This window comes from Narcine bancroftii, chromosome 5, assembly GCF_036971445.1.
Source record: "Narcine bancroftii isolate sNarBan1 chromosome 5, sNarBan1.hap1, whole genome shotgun sequence".
NCBI lineage: Eukaryota > Metazoa > Chordata > Chondrichthyes > Torpediniformes > Narcinidae > Narcine > Narcine bancroftii.
In genome coordinates, this window is record NC_091473.1 from 221,941,022 (window position 1) to 221,960,615 (window position 19,594).

Here is a 19,594-nt window from a genome sequence, read left to right on the forward strand (position 1 = left end):
TTTACACTTTTCCCCTTTCACCCTTAACCCATGTCCTCTAGTTTTTATCTCTCCTAATCACAGTGGAAAAAGTCTTCTTACATTAACTCTCTATTCCTATCGTAATTTTGATCTTTTATTCTATTTAAGGCCCTCCCCTAGACCACTGTATTTGACCCTGGCTTGTAACACACCCCAGAAGAATCTGCTATTCTATAAAGATTCCTCTATTAGATTCCAGCCTGTAACTCACTCCAATCCCAGGGACCTATTATTTTGTATATTAAACCCCTGGATTAAATCCAACACACTCCTGAGGATCTGTTATTGTTTGTGTAAATCTTCCCCATCCCAAAACCCTGGATTAGGCCCTAGCCAGTAACTAATTTCTGAGGATCGATTATAAATATCTCCCCATCCCAAACCCTTGGATTAGACCCTAGCCGATAACTTATTTCTGGGGATCGATTATAAATATCTCCCCATCCCAAACTCCTGGATTAGACCCTAGCTGACAGTAACAGCCCTTTGGACATGTACTGAGCCCAGCAAGTCCAGTAATTCCACAATCCCTGCCCAGAGTCTGACTGTCGCTGGTGAGTTGGCCAAGTTTTGGCAGTCAGTGGCTGTGATTTCCGGCAGGATTTAAGTTCTGTCACTCATTGGATGTTGGAGAGCTGGCAGCTAATGAGATAATCCTGTGACCATTGTTCGGATGTTGTGGGAGGGGGTGCAGTGGGAAGGAACAGGAGTTGCAGGTCCCGTGGTTTGTGTGGAGATCAAGAGTTCCTGCTGAGACCACAAACAATCAGATCATTCAGGCAAGTCTGGGATGTGAGTCACTACATCTGCACTACATTTCAGCACAGAAACAGGGCCTTCAGCCCTTCTAGTCTGTGCCGAACCATTACTCTGCCTAGTCCCACTGACCTGCATCCAGTTCATAGGCCTCCATACCTCTCCCATCCACTTCTTGTCGAAATTCTTCTTAAATGTTAAAATTGAGTTTGTGTTTCGACTTCAGCTGGCAATTCGTTCCACACTCCCACCATTCTCTGCGTGAAGTTCCCCCTAAACTTTTCCCCTTTCACCCTTAACCCAGGTCCTCTGGTTTGTATTTCACCCACCCTCAGTGGAAAAAGCCTATCCACATTTACTCTGTCTATCCCCCTCATAATTTTAAATACCCCTATTAAATCTCCCCTCATTCTTCTCGGCTCCAGGGAATAAAGTCCTAACCTGTTAAATCTTTCCTTGCAACTCAGTTCCTGAAGCCCAGGCAACATCCAAGTAAATCTATAAATATAATAGTAAAACCCAGTTATGCCAAACTGCTCGCCCAGTGGACCTCGGGCTATCCTCAGCCCTCTTCTCCCTCCACTTCTCTCACACTGCCACCTTTCTCCCTTCCACATATCTCTCCCACATTCTGCTTACCTCTCCAACAACATCCTCCCTCCATTTCCCTCCAGCTGTCACTCCTCATCATTGCCCACCACCTCCTTCCTCTCCCCAACTCAAACCCTGACAATCTCTCCTTCGCTCTCCCTCTCAATGCAATAGGTCTGTGGTTCCAGAGCTTTCCGTCCACTTGCATCCCTATCCAGAGGATATCCTTTCCTGGCACAATCCCAGCGCAGAGTTGTCTGTGCAGCGTGTAAACAATATCAGAGAGGGGGTGTGATGGAAGGGGAGGAGAGACAGAGGGGGAATGGCCATATGAAACCAGAGAGGATGGGGAGGGGGGCAGGGGTGAGAAGATGAGAGAGCTGGGTGAGAGGATAGGTAGAGAAGGGGATGATGGGAGAGCAGGTGAGGGAAAGAAAGGGGTGTGGGAGAAAGAGGGGAGGGAGGGCAGACGGAAAGAGGGAGAGTGAGGTGTGTAAATGCTGGTGGGGATTAGAGATCTAGGGAGAGGTGTAGGGGCTGATGGGGTTAAGAACAAAAGAAATAGGAGCAGGACAAGGTTATTCAACCCAATGAGCCTGATCTAGCCATAGACTCAACCTAATTGCCTTTTCCCTCGAACCCAAAAATGCAAAATTCTAACTGTGTCTTAAATATATTTAATGAGATGGCCTCCACTACTTCAATGGGCAGAGAGGACAGGATCTAACCTGGACAGGGAGCCAATTCAGTTCTGGAGTGGGATTGGAAATGAAGGGTTCTGAGATAGAGTGGCTACAGGTCATTACACAGGACATGGAGACATTGAATAACCCTGTGTGGATCTGTTAGGGATTCCTGGAACTTCTCCATCCCCTTGCAGTAATTGGAGTCATTTGTTTGGAAATTGCACAATTGTGGACTAAACAAAGATTTATGTGGGGCAAGAGAAGCAATATTGAATCAATTAGAACACCTAACATCAGGAAAATATATTCTACAACATGGAGACATGAACTACACACAGCCCTTCCAGTGGGGTCCAACAGAAATCTTCTTGTGAAAGCGCAGAGGAGCTGGAGGAACCCACTGGGTCAGGCAGACACCTGTCAAATTTTCAGGTCAGAGCCCATTTTCAAGGTAGTGGGTAAAATTTGATCTTCCACCCCTTCAATTTTCCTTGTTTTCAGATTTGAACAGTTTCAGATTACGCGGATAGAAAGCTGCATGGCTACCAGTTTGGAGCTGGGGTGGGGTGGTGTTGGGGGTGCTGGGGTGCCGTGGGGGGGTGTGGCAGAGCTGGGGCACTGGGGGTAGAGGAGAGGGTGCAAAGATGGACAGGCATTGAAATGTACAACCATTCCCTGGACCTTCCCTCGTGTGGGATCCAGTTCATGCCCATTACCTTGACCAATGCAGTGATCACTGGAGGAGCTCGCAGGTTGCAAGAGGGAACTGTCTGAATGATATCTAGAGCAGAAGGAGAGTGGGAGAAAAGGGTTGTACAGTGCAGAAGCGGCGGGGAGAGAGGAAGACAACGAAGGCGAGGGGAAGAGTGATGGCCAGGGTTTAAAAGCCAGGCAGAGAAAGAGGAAGGGAAAGAGAAACTGAGGGGGAACCAGAGGGAACGTCGGAGAAGCGAGCCGGGAGATGATGAAATCATGTTCATCTCAGACTGAGGGACTGCGACTTTAAGAGGCTGCAGTAAACAAGTGTGATAGCAGAGCCTGCGAGGGGCAGTGGGTGTGTGCAGGAACAGAAAGCCGGCACCCTGCGTTGCCCGCACCGGCTCTTCCCCCCCCCCCACCCACCCACCCACCCAATATAGGGCATCTGATCTCAGACACAGTCACCCAGACACTCGCTCAGACCGAGTCATAGAACTAACGGTGCACCGAGATCCGTGCGTAAACAATCTCAGTTCTGTGTTTGGAGAGAGAGGCCGTGATTTCTCAGCCCCTCCGAGCGCTTCCCATCTTAAGAGCCCAACACCTGGTCCTCTCATTTCGCTCCCCCCCGCCCCGCCCCGCCCCACCTCAAATCACAACAACGCCAGCTCATTCCCGCTTCGGCAGCGGAAAGGAATTTCATTCAAGGAAGCGGCCAGCTCCCTGCTGCACTGGACGGCCCAGATTATTTCCTCTCTAGCGAGAGGGGGGTGGAGGCGGGGCACAGCATGGGGAAAGAGAGAGAAAGAGAGGGGGTGAAGATTCGGGGAGAGAGAGTGGGGTGAAGATAAAGAGGGAGTCGAGATGCAGAGAGAGAGGGAGTGAAGATCCAGAGAGGGAGTGAAGATCCAGAGAGAGAGGGTAAAGATACAGAGAGGGGATGGATATGGAAAGAGGGGATGAAGATACAGAGAGGGAGGGAAAGATAGAGAGGGACAGACAAAGGGAGATGGGAGGGAGAGTCAGTGGGGGGAGAAGAGTGAGAGAAGGGGACTGTTGAAGGGGGAAGGGTGGGAAGAGAGCGAGGAAGATGGAGGGACAATGTGAAGAAGGAGGAGTGTGTGAGAGGGGCGGCATCGATAGAGATATGGAGCCCAGAACAGAGCTGGTAGGGTACGGGGCGGCGCTTCCTCTTACCGGCACCCGGGTCGATCCTGCAGGCAGACGGTTGCTGGCGCCTGAGACAGCCGCCTCCCCCTCTCTGATGGAAGCCGCTCGTTTCCGACTTCCCCAGGGGCAAGGATGCGAGAGGACAGACAACGGGAGAGGGCGGGCAGGGAGGGAGGGAGGGGGCTGGAGCAGGACGCTCATTGGGCCGTGGCCGGCGGAGAGCGGAGAGGTGACAGGCTGGCGGGATGACATCAGGGGCAGGGATGGAGTGGGGGTGAGGAGAGTGATGGGGAGAGTGAATAAAGGCGACAGGAGGAGAGAGAGAGGGGGAGGGAGGTGGCGAGAATACACGAGGAGGTACAGGAAACGGGAAAGAGGGAGCTAGAAAGATCAAGGGGAGGGAAAGAAGGACGATGGAGAGAATAAATGAAATTGGGTGAGAGGGGAAGAGGAGAGCGGTGGCTGATCGAGAGGAAATGAAAGGAAGGGATGGGAAAGAGGGACAGGATGATGAAAGAATGAGGTGAAAGGAGGTAGAGACAGGCCCAGGAGGGATGAAGAGAGCAGAAGGAGGGGCAGGAGTGAGGGAGAGGCAAAGTGAGAGGGGGTAGGGGAAATGGGATGTAAGGACAGAGGGAAAGCTGGTATGAAATAGAAAGGGGAAGGGGGGAAAAGGGGCAGGTTCAGGGAAAGAGAGGGGACAGGAGAGAGAATGGGATATAGAGATTGCAAATGGGGATTGGAGTGAGAAATGGGAGGAAAAGGGACAGGGAATAGAAGGAAGATTGCCAGGGTGGAGAGAGAGAGACAGGTGGAGGGATGGGAAGAGAGAAGAAGATGGCCAAGGTGGAGAGAGAGAGAGAGTCAGGTGGAAGGATGGAAGAGAGGGTAACAGTGAGGAAGGTGATAAAAGGTATGATATGGGAGAATGTGGGAGAGGCATTGATGGCATAGAGAGTTGGATCGGTAGAGAAAGGGGAAGAATAGAGAAAGAGAAAATAAGGGAATGTGGAATGAGAAAGAGTGATGGAGGGACAGAGATGGGGAGAGAAAGAGAAATGGAATGGAAAGAAAGTTGAACAGAAAAAATGTGGAGAATGGAGGATAAAGTAGGGATGGAGTGAGAAGGACAGAGCAATAGTGAGGATCAAGAAGAGAGATAGGGGCAGGAAGAGAAAGTGATGGAAAGGGCAGAGAATGGGGTGAACAGTACATGAGGAGGAACAGAGAGTGAGAGGGAAGGATTCAAAGAAAAGTAGGAGAAAAGTGAGAGAGAGAAAATGGGAGAAAGAGAAAGGGACAAGAAAGAGAAATGGGAAGAAAGAAAGATGGAGAGGGTGTGGGATGGTGAGAATGGGGCAAGGAGAGTAAGAGAGAGGTGACAGGGTGAAGGAGAGAAGGAGAATCATTACAATGAAGAAGGAAGGAGGTGGACAGTCAAAGGAGATGATTAAGTGAAAGTGACTGGAGCAGAGAGAGAGAAGAGAGTATAGAAAGAGATGGGGAGCAGAGAGTGTGAGAGGGAGGGTTGGAAAATGGGGATAGATAGAGATAGATGAGACCGAGAGAGAATGAGAAAGAGCAGAGGAAGTTGAGAAAGACCTGATGGTTGTGGACAAGGCATTGGGTAGAAAGACATCACTGTCTTGGGGCAAAGTTTCTGAGAACAGAATGTGAGAGGGATGGTAATAAAGAGATACAGAGTGGACTGAGAGAATAAACAGGGGGGAGAGAGAGAGAGATTGAAAGAGGGAGGTAGGAAAAAGATAAGGTGAAAGTGGTAATAGAGAGGGATGGGCAGAGATGGAGGGAAAGAATGAAATGATAGTCATACTTGGAGGATTGGGATTGAGCAAGGATATTGTAATGGGCACAAAGAGAGGGATAAGAGGCAGGAAAAAGGAGGGGCAGAAATTAGTAAAAGGAGGGAGATATAGTGAGAGGGGGAACTGGGAGGAGCTCAGAGGGAGATTGGGGTATAGAATAAGGAATGAACAGGGAGAAAAGGACAGGGAGAGGGAGTGTAATTGAGAGATGGGGAGGGGAGCACAGAGTAGGGTGGGGGACAGACAGAGCAAATTGGATTCACCACAGGCAACAGAAGACAGAGAATGATGGTGTCGGGCTGCTTCTCCAGAAGCCCAGGACCAATGGTGTACCACAGGGAGCTCCTGAAGGAATGCAGAGGACCAGGCAGCATCTATGCTGGCAGAGGGAGGAGAACGTCTTCAAAGTGGGGCAGAGGTACCCCAGGGATCAGTGCAAACAGCTTCGCTGCAGGACGTCTGATTAGTAGGTTTGCAGGTGATGGGAAATTTGTTGCTGGTGTTTGCAAAAACATTAGCCGTGGTCATGGAACATTGATCACTTGATAAAATGGCTGGAGCAATGGCGGGAAGAATTTAATCCTGACAAATGTGAGGTGATGTGTTTTGTGAAGTCAAATCATTAAAAAGACAAGCCCTGGAGCAGGGGTTGGCAAACATTTGTTGGTTGTGGGCCACATACAAAAAATATGAAGAGTCACAGGCCAAACAATATTAAGCCCAGCAGTTTTCAACCACTGTTGGCTCCTTTAACAGGCCATTTAAAGCCAGTACAATGACAGTCAGAATGGCCGATTGAACCCCATGCGACAGAGCTGTGACTTCGCTCCCCAATCTCCACAGGTCTGCACCAGTGGCAGCGCTGCCATTACAGCAGCTCCTGCAGCACCTCCATGATTTTTTTCTCTCATGGGCCACTTAAAAACAGGCAACCAGCTGCAATTGGCCTAGGGGCCATAGTTTGGCCACCTCTGCCCTTGAGATTATGGATCAACAGAGACCTTGATGTAAAAGTCATCACATACCTGAAGGTGCCAACACAAGATGGTGCAAAAGATGTGCTTTATTAGCTGGGCAAAGACTGGAAAAGCAGGGACGTTGGTACAATTGTTCAAAGCACTGATTTGGCCACAGCTGGAGTACTGCACACAATTGTGGATTCTCCACTCCAGGAAGGGACTGGATGGTACAGAGTAGATTCACCAGGATGTTTCCTGGGATAGAGGGGATCAGTTATAATGAGAGACTTGGCTGGTTTTCCTTGGAGCAGAGAAAGTTGAGAAAGACCTGATGGATGTGGACAAGGCATTGGGTAGACAGACATCACTGTCTTGGGGCAAAGCTTCTGAGAACAGAGTGTGATACATAATATCACAGATACTATGTGATACATAGTACAGATTCTATCACCAATGTGTATATGTACATATGTACAGATGGTAGTGTAGGATGACTGTGATTGGCTGAGAGTGTAGCCACACCTACTGGCAGGTCTTAAAGGATTGCTCCTAGCCAGACCAGGTCATTCTAGACTGGTCGACCTACTTGTGATATGCTCCAGTCTTTTAGTTCATAAAAGCCTTGGTTTGGATCAACAAGTCTTTGGTTCTTTCGATGCGCGTTACACAGAGGGTCTTGGTTTAAAGTGGAGGAGACCAAGATCCGAGGAAGAATTTTTTAGAGAGGGTGTCTGCAATCGGGAGGACTCTGTTAGGGGGTGGGGGATGGGTGGTGGGGAGGGAGTTGGAGGCAGGGACTCTCAGATTAAAGAGGCACCAGGATGAGCACTCGGGTCATTGAGGTATAGGGGGCTGGTAAATAGGATTCATGCCAGAGGAAAGTTAGTAGTCAACGTAGTCGTGGTAGATTCATTTAAGTAATTTGGAGATGCAGTGTGGTAGCAGGCCCTTCTGGCCCACAACCCCACACTCCCCAAGTACACCCACATGACTAATTAAATGACTAACTCTGTACGTCTTTGGAACATGGGAGGAAACCCACATGGTCACAAGGAGGATGTACAATCTCCTTACAAAAAGTGGCCAGATTCAAACTCGGATCACTGGCGCTGTAACAGCATCACGTTAAGCACGGCACTGACTATTCCTGAAGGGCTTTTTTCTATGATATATGACTAGCATGGGATAGAGAGGGATGTGGAAGGACAGAGAACCTGGGAGAGGGTTAGAGAGAGATGAGGGCTGAGCAATGCAAGAGACAGAGAAAATGTAAGAGGATGAGGGCAAGGGATATACAGTGGGATGGAGAGAAGTGGAAAAGAGGAGGAAGAAGAGAGTGTGAAAGGGAGAAAAGTTGAGTTCCAAGGGAGCTGGAGGAATAGTGAGGGTGAGAGACTGAAAACATGGAAAGGGCTAGGGAGATTGTGAAAGAGGGAAATGGGATGGGAGACTGAGACAGCTATATATATATATATATATATATATAGAGAGAGAGAGAGAGAGAGAGAGAGAGAGAAAGGGGAAAAGAGTGTTTAATGGGGTTGGGGAGAGAGGGAATGGATGGTTAGAGAGGTATGGAAAGGGAGACCTGGAGAATGTGAGTGTGAGGAACAGGGAGAGAGAGAGAGATACAGAGAGATTGAGGGGGGTATTGAGAATGAGATCAAGGGAGGGAGAAAGAGAAAAGGAAAGTGGGGGGAGAATGTGTCCTGGGAATAGAGTGGTGAATGTCAGGAGTTGTGTTTTATTTCAAGGAGTTTAAATTGAAGGGAAGAGAAAACCTTGGAGATTGGTTGGAGTCTGTGATACTGATAGAGCCAGCAGCAATTAAAAGAAGGGAAGCTCAAGCAGAGTGGCCAGTGTGTATCGGCTCAGTGTGAGAGTAGTGACTTAGAGGTTTTGGCTCAAGAGGCTTTGGTGAGCAGAGTCTGGGGACCTGCTACAGGTACAGGTATGGTAAAATGTTCACAATAACCTAGAGTAGGTAGTGGAGAATTGTGTGAGAAATCTGGGACAGCACAAGTGTCCCTGATGATTACACCTGCAAGTGATGCAACCAGCTACAGCTCATTGTTCGAGAACTGGAACTGGAGTTGTATGATCATTTGGGAGGCTGAGTGAGTGATGGAAGCTATAAAAAGACAATCACATCCAAAAGGCAAGAGGCAGGTAACTAGGTGACTGTTAGGAGAGCTTGGGTGGTTAAGCTGGATAAGACATTGCTGAGGTCAAATTGGGAGTATTGTGTGTAGTTTTGGTCACCTAACTATAGGAAAGATATCAATAAGATACAAAGAGTGCAAAGAAGATTTACTAGAATGATGATTGGACTTCAGGAACTGAGTTAAGGAGAAAGGGTTAACAGGTTAGGACTTTACTCCCTGGAGCAGAGAGGAATGAGGGAAGATTTGAGAGAGGTATTTAAAATTATGAAGGAGCTATACTTTTTCCACTGAGGGTAAGTGAGATACAAACCAGAGGACATGGGTTAAAAGTTTAGGGGGAAGATGAGGGGGAATTTCTTCACACAAAGAATGGTGGAAGTGTGCTGTCCCAGATTTCTCACACAATTCTCCACTACCTACTCTGGGTTATTGTGAACATTTTACCATACCTGTACCTGTAGCAGGTCCCCAGACTTTGCTCACCAAAGCCTCTTGAGCCAAAACCTTTAAGTCACTACTTTCACACTGAGCCGATACACACTGGCCACTCTGCTTGAGCTTCCCTTCTTTTAATTGCTGCTGGCTCTATCAGTATCACAGACTCCAACCAATCTCCAAGGTTTTCTCTTCCCTTCAATTTAAACACCTTGAAATAAAACACAACTCCTGACACTCACCACTCTATTCCCAGGACACATTCTTCCCCTCCCCCTTCCTTTTCTCTTTCTCCCTCCCTTGATCTCATTCTCAAGTGAATGTGAGCTCAATTTTGACATTTAAGAAGACTTTGGATAGGTACATAGATGGGAGAGGTATGAAGGGCTATGGACTGGGTGCAGGTCAATGGGACTAGGACAAAAAATAGTTTGACACAAACTATAAGGGCCAAAGGGCTGTAATGTTCCATGGTTCTGTGTTCCAATTGTGTGTGAGAATGTGAGAAATCTGGGACAGCACAAGTGTCCCTGATGATTACACCTGCAAGTTGTGCAACCAGCTACAGCTCATTGTCAGGGAATTGGAGCTGGAGTTGAATGAACTCCGGATCATTTGGGAAGCTGAGGGAATGATAGACAGAGCTATAAAAAGACAATGACATGCAAGAGGCAAGAGGCAGGTAACTAGGTGACTGTTAGGAGAAGGAAGGATAATAGGCAGTCAGCACAGAGCACCCCTGTGGCCATTCTCCTCAATTATAAATATACTTTGGTTAATGTTGGGGTGGGGTGATCTACCAGGGACAACTTGTAGTGGTCAGGCATCTGCCACAGAGTCTGGACCTTCAGCTCAGAAGGGAAGGAGGGAGAAGAGGAGCACTGTAGTGACTGGGGATTCAATAGTTAGGGAAACAGGAAGTTCTGCAAACAAGATCGAGACCTCCATTGGTATGATGACTCCGATGTGCCAGGGTCAGGGACATCTCAGATTGAGTTCACGGTATTCCCGAGCGGGAGAGTGAGCAGCCAGATGTTGTGGTCCATGTTGGTACTAATAATGTAAATAGGAAAAGGGATGAGGGAATATCGGAAGTTAGGAAGAAAGCTAAAAAGCAGGACTACAAGGGTGATAATCTCTGGATTGTTGCTTGTGCCATGTGCCAGTGAGGGCAGGAATAGGAAGTTTTGGTAGATGAATGTGTGGCTGAAGAATTGGTGCAAGGGGCAGAGATTCAGGTTGGTGGATCATTAGGATCCCTTCTGGGAAATATCTGATCTGTACAAAAGGACGGGTTGCACCTGAACTGGAGGGGGACCAATATCCAGGTGAGCAGCTATAGGGGGGAGGTTAAACTAGTTTGGCAGGGGAATAGGAACCAGAAAGTGAGGCCAGAGAACAGACTAGACGGAAGGATTGTGAGCTTGTTAGGAAGCACTACTAGGGGAGGAAGAATAGACGTAGGCAGTTAGAGGGTTTGAAATGTATTCATTTCAATGCAAGAAGTATTAGGAATAAGGGAGATGAACTTAGAACATGGATCAGTATGTGGAATTACAATGTTGTGACTGTTACAGAGACTTGGCTGAGGGAAGGACGGGATTGGCTGATGCAGATACCAGGCTTAGATTTTTCAAAATGGATAGGAAGGGAGGTAAAAGAGCTAGGGAGAGGCTGGGGAGTACCATGACTAATCAAGGATAGTACCACAGCTACAGAAAGGGAGGGCATTATGGAGGGATTGTCTGCTGAGCCAGTGGAAGTTAGAAACAGAAAGGGAGTGATCACTGTTTTGGGAGTTGTCAATAGACCTCAAATAGCCCTTGGGACACCGAAGAACAGGTAAGTAGGCAGATTTTGGAAAGGTGCAGAAATAACTGAGTTGTTGTTTTGGGGTACTTCACCTTCCCAAATATCGACTGGCACCTCCTTATGGCAAATGGGATATATGGGGCAGAATTTGTCAGGTGAATCCAAGAAGGATTCCTGACATAATGTGTGAACCAGCAACTAGAGGAAAGGCCATACTGCTTGTAGTACCGGGTAATGAACCTGGTCAAGTGATGGATCTCTCAATGGGGGAGCATTTCTGTGACAGTGACCCCCAACCACAAGACCCACTTAGCATAGCTATGGACAGGGATAAGAGCAGACAAAAATGGTAAAGTGTTTAATTGACAAAGTCCTAATTATGATGGGATTAGGCAGGAACTAGCGGGAGTAAATTGGGAATAGATGGTCTCTGGGAAAACCACAGAAGTAATGTGGAGGATGTTTAGGGAACACACAGATGACAAGAGTGAAGGTAGAGCCACGTAGGATAAAGGAGGCAATATGGGTCTGGTGTTGGATGAAGTAGGGGAGATACTAAATTAATACTTTGCTTCAGTGATCACCAAAGAAGGACCTTGGCTAGAGTGAGGTCAGAATAAAACAAGCATATGTGCTGAAGCATGTTGAGTTAAGAAAGAAGAAGTGGTGGATCTTCTTAAAAATATTTGGATTGTTGAATATTTATGGGTTTTGGAGGGGGGTGGGTATAGAGGAGGGAGGGAAAGGGGGATAAAAAGGGAGAAAAGACCACTGTGTAAATTTAATGAGAAACGTTTGTACATATTTTGGGTGATATGGTTCATAGTGTGAAAAATAAAACATTATAAATAAATAAATAAAAATATTTGGATTGTTAAGCCCCCAGGACCATACAAGATAAACCCCAGGAAACTAGAGGAAGTGAGGGAAGAGATTACTGGGGAATTGCCAGTGATTTTGCATCTGCCCTGGCCTGAGGAGAGGTACTGGAGGATTGGAGATTGGCATATGTGGTCCCCTAGTTTAACAAATCTAATAGGGAGAATCCTGGAAATAATAGACCAATGAGTCTTACATTAGTGGAGGGCAAACTAATGGAAAAGATTCTTAGGATTTACAAGCATTTAGAGAAGTATAGTCTTCTCAAGGGGAGCCAGCGTGGCTTTGTAAGAAATTGATGAAGGCAGGCCAGTAGGTGTGGTGCTTAGAGATTTTAATATAGCATTTGTCAAGATCCCCCATGATAGACTTGTTCACAAAGTCATAAGGCATGGGATCCATGGAACCCTGGCTGTGAGGACTTAGCTTGCCTGCAGAAAGCAGAAGGTAGTAGTAGATAGAATGTATTCTGCCTGGAGGTCAGTGACAAGTGGAGTTCCGCAGGGATCTGTTCTGGGATTCCGCACTTTGTGATTTTTTTTATAAATGACCTGGACAAAGAAGTGGAAGGATGGGTCAGTAAATTTTCAGATAACGCAAAGGTTGGAGGTGTGTGCATACTGTAGAACGTTGTCATTGGTTGCAACAGGATATAGATAGGATGCAGAGCTGGGTGGAAAAATGACAGATGGAGTGTGAAGTGATGCATTTTGGAAAGTCAAACTTGAAGGCAGAGTACATGGTTAATGGCAGGATTCTTAACAGTATGGAAGAACAGAGGGATCTTGGGGTCCAAATCCACAGATCTCTTGAGGCTGCCTTGCAAGTTGATAGGGTAGTTAAGAAGGCTTTTGGTATGCTGGGCTACATTCGATGGAGGACTGTGTTCAAGAGTCAAGAGTTAATGTTGCAGCTCTATAAAACACTGATGAGAGCACATGTTGAATATTTGGTTCAGTTCTGGTTGTTTCCTTATAGGAAGGATGTGGAAGCTTTGGAGAAAGTATAGAGAATACTTACCAGGATTTTGCCTGGATTAGAGAATGTGTCTTATGAAGTAGGGTTAGCCGAGCTGGGGATTTACTTTTTGGAGCAAAGAAGGATGAGAAGTGACTACATAGAAGTTTACAAAATTATGAGAGGGATAGATAGGGTGGAGAGGAAGTTTTCTTTTACACAGAGTGCAATGGTGTTGCTAGGGGTGTTGGTGGAGGCTGGTACAATACGGACGTGGAGGAAAGGAAAATAGAGGGTTATGAGGTAGGGAAGGTTTGGATTTTTTCAGTAGGTTTATATAGGTCAACACAACATTGTGGGCAGAAGAGCTTATACTGTGCTGAAATGTTCTATGTAATAAGAGAGAGAAAGAAGGACTAAGTGGGGGAGAGAACCTGATGGAATATATTTACAGAGAATGAAATGGAGGCAGGTGCAAGAATGCAATAGGGAAAGATGGAAAGAGGAGGGTCAGCCAGAGAGAGTGAGATGGATAGAGGGGAGGTGGGGGGGGGGGGGACAGAGAGAGAATGCATGCAAGGAAGATGATGAAAGGGAAAAGGATTGATGAACAGAGGGAAGTGGGAGCTGGAGATAATGGGATAGATAGAGAGAGAGAGCGAGGGATGAAAGAACAGTGGAGAGAGACAGAGGTGAGTGAGTGAGAAAGAGGGAGCAGATATTGTGATAGACCAATCAGGACAGGATGAAGTAATGGGTAGAAAAAATGAGCAGAATTGAGAGGGAGAGACAAGAAGAGGGAAGGCTAAAAGGGAGATAAAAACAAGTTTATTGTCACATAGAGAGAGTCATTGAGAAGGTTTGTTTTGTGTGGTGCATCTAATGAACCCTTATGTTGTACAGCATTTAGCATGACAATTCAGAGCGATTCGATAGAACAGAGCAAAGTGTGAGGCTTGTTCAGGAGTCTGATAACAGAAAAGAAACTGCCCTTGAACACTTCCTGACAGGAGGGGCTTGAAGAGATTATAGCCAGGATGGGATCATTCATTTAGTATTTTTGCTGCTTTTCCAAGGCAGTGGGAGTTATAGGTGGAGTCAATGGAAAAGTGGGGGTGGGGGGGAGGGTGGTTGTATGATAGCCTGAGCAGCACTCACAACTCTCTGCAGTTTCTTGTGGACGTGGGTGGAGCAGTTCCCGTACTGCGAAGTGAAACATCCTGACAGGATATGTTCAGTAGTGCAGCTGTCGAAATTGTTGAGGGATGCGGGTGATGTGCCAAATTTTCTTAGGCCCTTGAGGAAGCAGAGGCGCTGGTGCACTTTCTTAGCCATTACGTCGATGAGGATGGACCAGGACAGGTCACTGGAGATGTGTACTGTTGATGTGGACTGGGGAGTGAGCTCCATTCTTTTTCAGGAAGTCAGTGACCAGCTCTTTGGACTTGCTGACATTGCCCTGGCACCAATCTCTGTCCCTCTATCTCTCTTCCACATAGCGACTTGTCATTATTTGAGATCTGGCCTGTGAGTTTATAGATGGAGTTGGAGCAGTGTTTGGTCACACAGTCATGGGTGTACAGGAAGGATAGGAGGGGGCTAAGTATTCAGCTTTGAAGGGCACTGGTATGGAGGATATTTCTGAAGAGGTGCTGTCACCATTCCTCCCTGATTGTGGTCTGCAGTCATGGATCGGGTGGCAAAGGGGAGTGCTGAGGCCAAGCTCATAGTGTTTTGAGATGAGTTTATTTGCCACTATTGTGTTGAAGGTGGAGCAGTAGTCGATGAATAGTAGTCTGGCCAAGGACGAGTCAAAAATCGGAGAGAAAGAGAGTGTGTGTGTGTGTGTGTGTGTGTAAGAAAGTAATACAGATGGGTAGTTTGGCAGATATGTGGATGTAGAGGGTTACATAGATAGGGAGGGCTGTAGGAGTTTTTTTTAAATTTTTTATTTTTCACACCATAAACCACATTAACCATGATACATACTTTTTCCTTTTCAAATATATACAGTGCCATTTTCTCCCCCCACCTCCCTCCTCCCATACCACCCTCCCTACCTCCCCCCCCCATCCATTTAAAGTACAAAATCTAGGATACATTAAACAAGTCAAACAATGTTGTCATTCAATAAAAATAAACAAGAACTTCCACTGAGTCAATTCTTTTCATTTCCTTCTCCTTTCGTTAATTTAGGTAGTAAATGTCCCCGGTAGGTTTTCTCTATTGTGTTTCATGTAAGGCTCCCATATTTGTTCAAATATTTCAATATTATTTCTTAAACTATATGTTATTTTTTCTAATGGAATACATTTATTCATTTCTATATACCATTGTTGTATTTTCAAATTATCTTCTGATTTCCAGGTTGACATAATACATTTTTTTGCTACGGCTAGAGCTATCTTCACAAATCTTTTTTGTGCATCATCCAAATCAATTCCAAATTCTTTGTTTTTTATGTTACTTAGAAGGAAGATCTCTGGATTCTTTGGTATATTGTTTTCTGTTATTTTATTTAATATCTGATTGAGATCTTCCCAAAATTTTTCTACTTTCTCACATGTCCAGATTGCATGAATTATTGTTCCCATTTCTTTTTTACATCAAAAACATCTATCAGATACTGTTGGGTCCCATTTATTTAACTTTTGAGGTGTAATGTATAGCCTGTGTATCCAGTTATATTGTATCATACGTAACCTCGTATTTATTGTATTTCTCATCGTTCCAGAACATAACTTCTCCCATGTTTCCTTTTTTATCTTTATATTTAAATCTTGTTCCCATTTTTGTTTAGTTTTACCATTTGTTTCCTCATTCTCCTTTTCTTGCAGTTTAATGTACATATTTGTTATAAATCTTTTGATTATCATTGTATCTGTAATCACATATTCAAAGTTACTTCCCTCTGGTAAACTCAGACTGCTTCCTAATTTGTCTTTCAAGTAGGATCTCAATTGGTAATATGCCAGCACTGTATCTTGAGTTATATTGTACTTATCTTTCATTTGTTCAAAGGATAATAATCTATTTCCTGAAAAACAATTTTCTATTCTTTTGATCCCTTTTTTCTCCCATTCTCTAAAGGAAAGGTTATCTATTGTAAAAGGGAGTAACTTATTTAAGGGAGTAATATTAGTTTTGGTAATTGATAATTTGTTTTATTTCTTTCTACATGAATCTTCTTCCAAATATTGTGTAGATGATGTAATACTAGAGAACTTCTATGTTGTACCAATTTTTCATCCCATTTGTATAATATATGTTTGGGTATCTTCTCCCCTATTTTATCTAGTTCTAATCTAGTCCAATCTGCCTTTTCCCTTGTTTGATAAAAATCTGATAGGTATCTTAATTGTGCGGCTCTATAATAATTTTTAAAGTTTGGCAGTTGTAAGCCTCCTTGTTTATACCATTCTGTTAATTTATCTAGTGCTATCCTCGGTTTCCCCCCTTTCCATAAAAATTTCCTTATTATTTTCTTTAACTCCTTGAAGAATTTCTCTGTCAAGTGTATTGGCAATGCCTGAAATAGGTATAATATCCGTGGAAAAATGTTCATTTTAATACAGTTTATCCTTCCTATTAGTGTTAGTGGTAAATCTTTCCAATGCTCTAAATCGTCCTGTAATTTTTTCATCAGTGGATAATAATTGAGTTTATATAGTTGGCCGAGATTTTTATTTATTTGTATACCTAGGTATCTTATTGCTTGCATTTGCCATCTGAATGGTGATTCCTTCTTAAATTTTGAGAAATCCGCATTATTCATAGGCATTGCTTCACTTTTATTTCCGTTAATCTTGTAACCCGACACTTCTCCATATTCCTTCAATTTCTTATATAATTCTTTTATTGATAGTTCTGGTTCTGTTAAGTATACTATAACATCATCCGCAAATAAACTGATTTTATATTCCTTGTCTTTTATTTTTATCCCTTTTATATTATTTTCTGTTCTTATCAATTTGCTAGTGGTTCTATAGCTAACGCGAACAATAAGGGTGATAGTGGGCATCCCTGCCGTGTTGACCTGCTTAAGTTAAATTGCTTTGATATATATCCATTTACTGTCACTTTCGCCAATGGTCCCTTATATAATGCTTTAATCCAATTAATATACTTCTCTGGTAAACTGAATTTTTGCAATACTTTGAATAAATAATTCCATTCTACTCTGTCAAAGGCCTTCTCTGCGTCTAAAGCAACTGCTACTGTTGGCTCTTTACTCCCTTCTACTGCATGAATTAAGTTAATAAATTACATACTCTGCTAATCTGTTTGATAATAGTTTAGCTATTATAATTATAATCTGTGTTAAGTAAAGATATTGGTCTATATGACGCTGGTGCGAGTGGATCTTTCCCTTGCTTTAGTATTACTGTAATTATTGCAGTTTTACATGAATCTGGTAAGCTTTGTGTTTTATCAATCTGGTTGATTACTTCCAGGAGGGGAGGAATTAATAAATCTTTAAATGTCTTGGTGCCTGCCACATTGACCACGGCCAATGGGCTGATATCGCCTCAAACCGTGCATCTTGGCGCCTCACAGTTTGGCGGGCAGCAACCACCTTTGAAGAAGACCGCAGAGCCCACCTCACTGACAAAAGGCAAAGGAGGAAAAACCCAACACCCAACCCCAACCAACCAATTTTCCCCTGCAACCGCTGCAACCGTGTCTGCCTGTCCCGCATCGGACTTGTCAGCCACAAATGAGCCTGCAGCTGACGTGGACTTTTTACCCCCTCCATAAATCTTCGTCCGCGAAGCCAAGCCAAAGAAGAAATGTTTTATAGAATTCTATTGGGAATCCATCCTCTCCTGGTGTTTTATTATTCGGTAATTTTTTTATTATCTCTTGTATTTCTACTATTTCAAATGGTTCTGTTAATTTATTTTTTTCCTCTATTTGTAGTTTTGGTAGTTCAATTTTAGTTAGAAATTCATCTATTTTCCCTTCTTTCCCTTCGTTTTCAGTTTGGTATAATTGTTCATAGAATTCTCTAAAGTTTTCCTTGATCTCCTTTGGATTATATGTGACTTGTTTGTCTTTTTTCCTTGATGCCAATACCATTTTCTTAGCTTGTTTTGTCTTAAGCTGCCATGCTAGAATTTTGTGCGTTTTTTCCCCTAGTTCTTCATTATATTCTTCTCCACCTTATATGTTTGTAGTGTTTCATATTTTATTTTTTTATCTGCCAATTCTCTTCTTTTAGTTGTATCTTCCTTCATTGCTAATTCTTTTTCTATATTTACTATTTCCCTTTCCAACTGCTCTGTTTCCTGATTATAGTCCTTCTTCATCTTGGTTACATAACTTATTATTTGCCCTCTAATGAACGCTTTCATTGCATCCCATAGTATAAACTTATCTTTCACTGATTCCGTATTTATTTCATAGTTCATTTTAATTTGTCTTTCAATGAATTATCTAAAATCCTGCCTTTTGAATAACATTCTATACATTCTTGGAGGGATGTCCTCTAACTTTATTGTCAATATTAAGGGTGAATGGTCCGATAATATTCTAGCTTTATATTCTGTTTTTCTTACTCTATCTTGCATACGAGCTGATAACAAAAATAGGTCTATTCTTGAGTATGTTTTATGTCTAGCTGAGTAATATGAATATTCCTTTTCCTTTGGGTGTTGTTTCCTCCATATATCCAAAAGTTGCATTTCTTCCATCGATTTAATTATAAATTTGGTTACTTTGTTCTTTCTGTTAATTTTTTTCCCAGTTTTGTCCATATTTGAATCCAAATTCAGGTTGAAATCCCCTCCTATTAATATGTTCCCTTGCGTATCTGCTATCTTCAAAAAAATATCTTGCATAAACTTTTGATCTTCTTCGTTAGGTGAATATACATTGAGTAGATTCCAAAACTCTGAATATATCTGACATTTTATCATTACATATCTCCCTGCTGGATCTATTATTTCCTCTTCTATTTTAATTGGCACATTTTTACTAATTAATATAGCTACTCCTCTTGCTTTTGAATTATACGACGCTGCTGTTACGTGTCCTACCCAATCTCTCTTTAATTTCTTTTGCTCCAATTCAGTTAAATGTGTTTCTTGCACAAATGCTATATCAATTTTTTCTTTTTTCAGTAAATTTAGCAGTTTCTTCCTTTTAATTTGGTTATGTATTCCGTTAATATTTAAAGTCATATAGTTCAGCGTAGCCATTTTATACTTTGTTTATCTTCCCTTTCCGTTTCTCCATCATCATCTTTCCTTCTTATCCATTTCTGCTTTCTTGTTTTGAACACTTTATAAGACAACATTTCTAAAACATCAAACATTTTCCTTATTCTCCTATTTAAATCTTCTTTAACCCCATTCTTCCCTCCCCCTCCTGAGTTGTCCTTTATCCCTTGTCGGACAACCACATCTCCCCTCTCCATTTGGATTTGCGAATTCACTCGCAAACGTCAGCTGATTTTGCAGTGACCGTAACTCCTCCCCACCCAGCCCCCCCCAGAAAAGATTTCAATTTTCATATGTAACAAAGGTCACTCTTTTAATTCCCTCCTTATTCCCTCTATTCCATTTCCCTCCCTTATTAATTCTTGTCTATATTCTATATATTTTCCTCTAAATACGGATACATTCATGTATGCACAC

The 19,594-nt window shown here is 43.8% G+C and overlaps 2 protein-coding genes across 2 annotated transcripts in view; one reads left to right on the forward strand and one right to left on the reverse strand.

Annotated features, from left to right (window-relative positions):
- Window positions 1-4,261, reverse strand: part of LOC138764927 (astrocytic phosphoprotein PEA-15) — a 34,986-nt gene extending 30,725 nt beyond the window's left edge. The window contains exon 1 of the mRNA XM_069941380.1: window positions 3,951-4,261. The gene's annotated coding sequence lies outside the window, so the exon portion shown is untranslated. The remainder of the gene's footprint in view (window positions 1-3,950) is intronic.
- LOC138764926 (BTB/POZ domain-containing protein 10-like) overlaps window positions 2,392-19,594 on the forward strand; it is a 134,795-nt gene continuing 117,592 nt past the window's right edge. The window contains exon 1 of the mRNA XM_069941375.1: window positions 2,392-2,486. The gene's annotated coding sequence lies outside the window, so the exon portion shown is untranslated. The remainder of the gene's footprint in view (window positions 2,487-19,594) is intronic.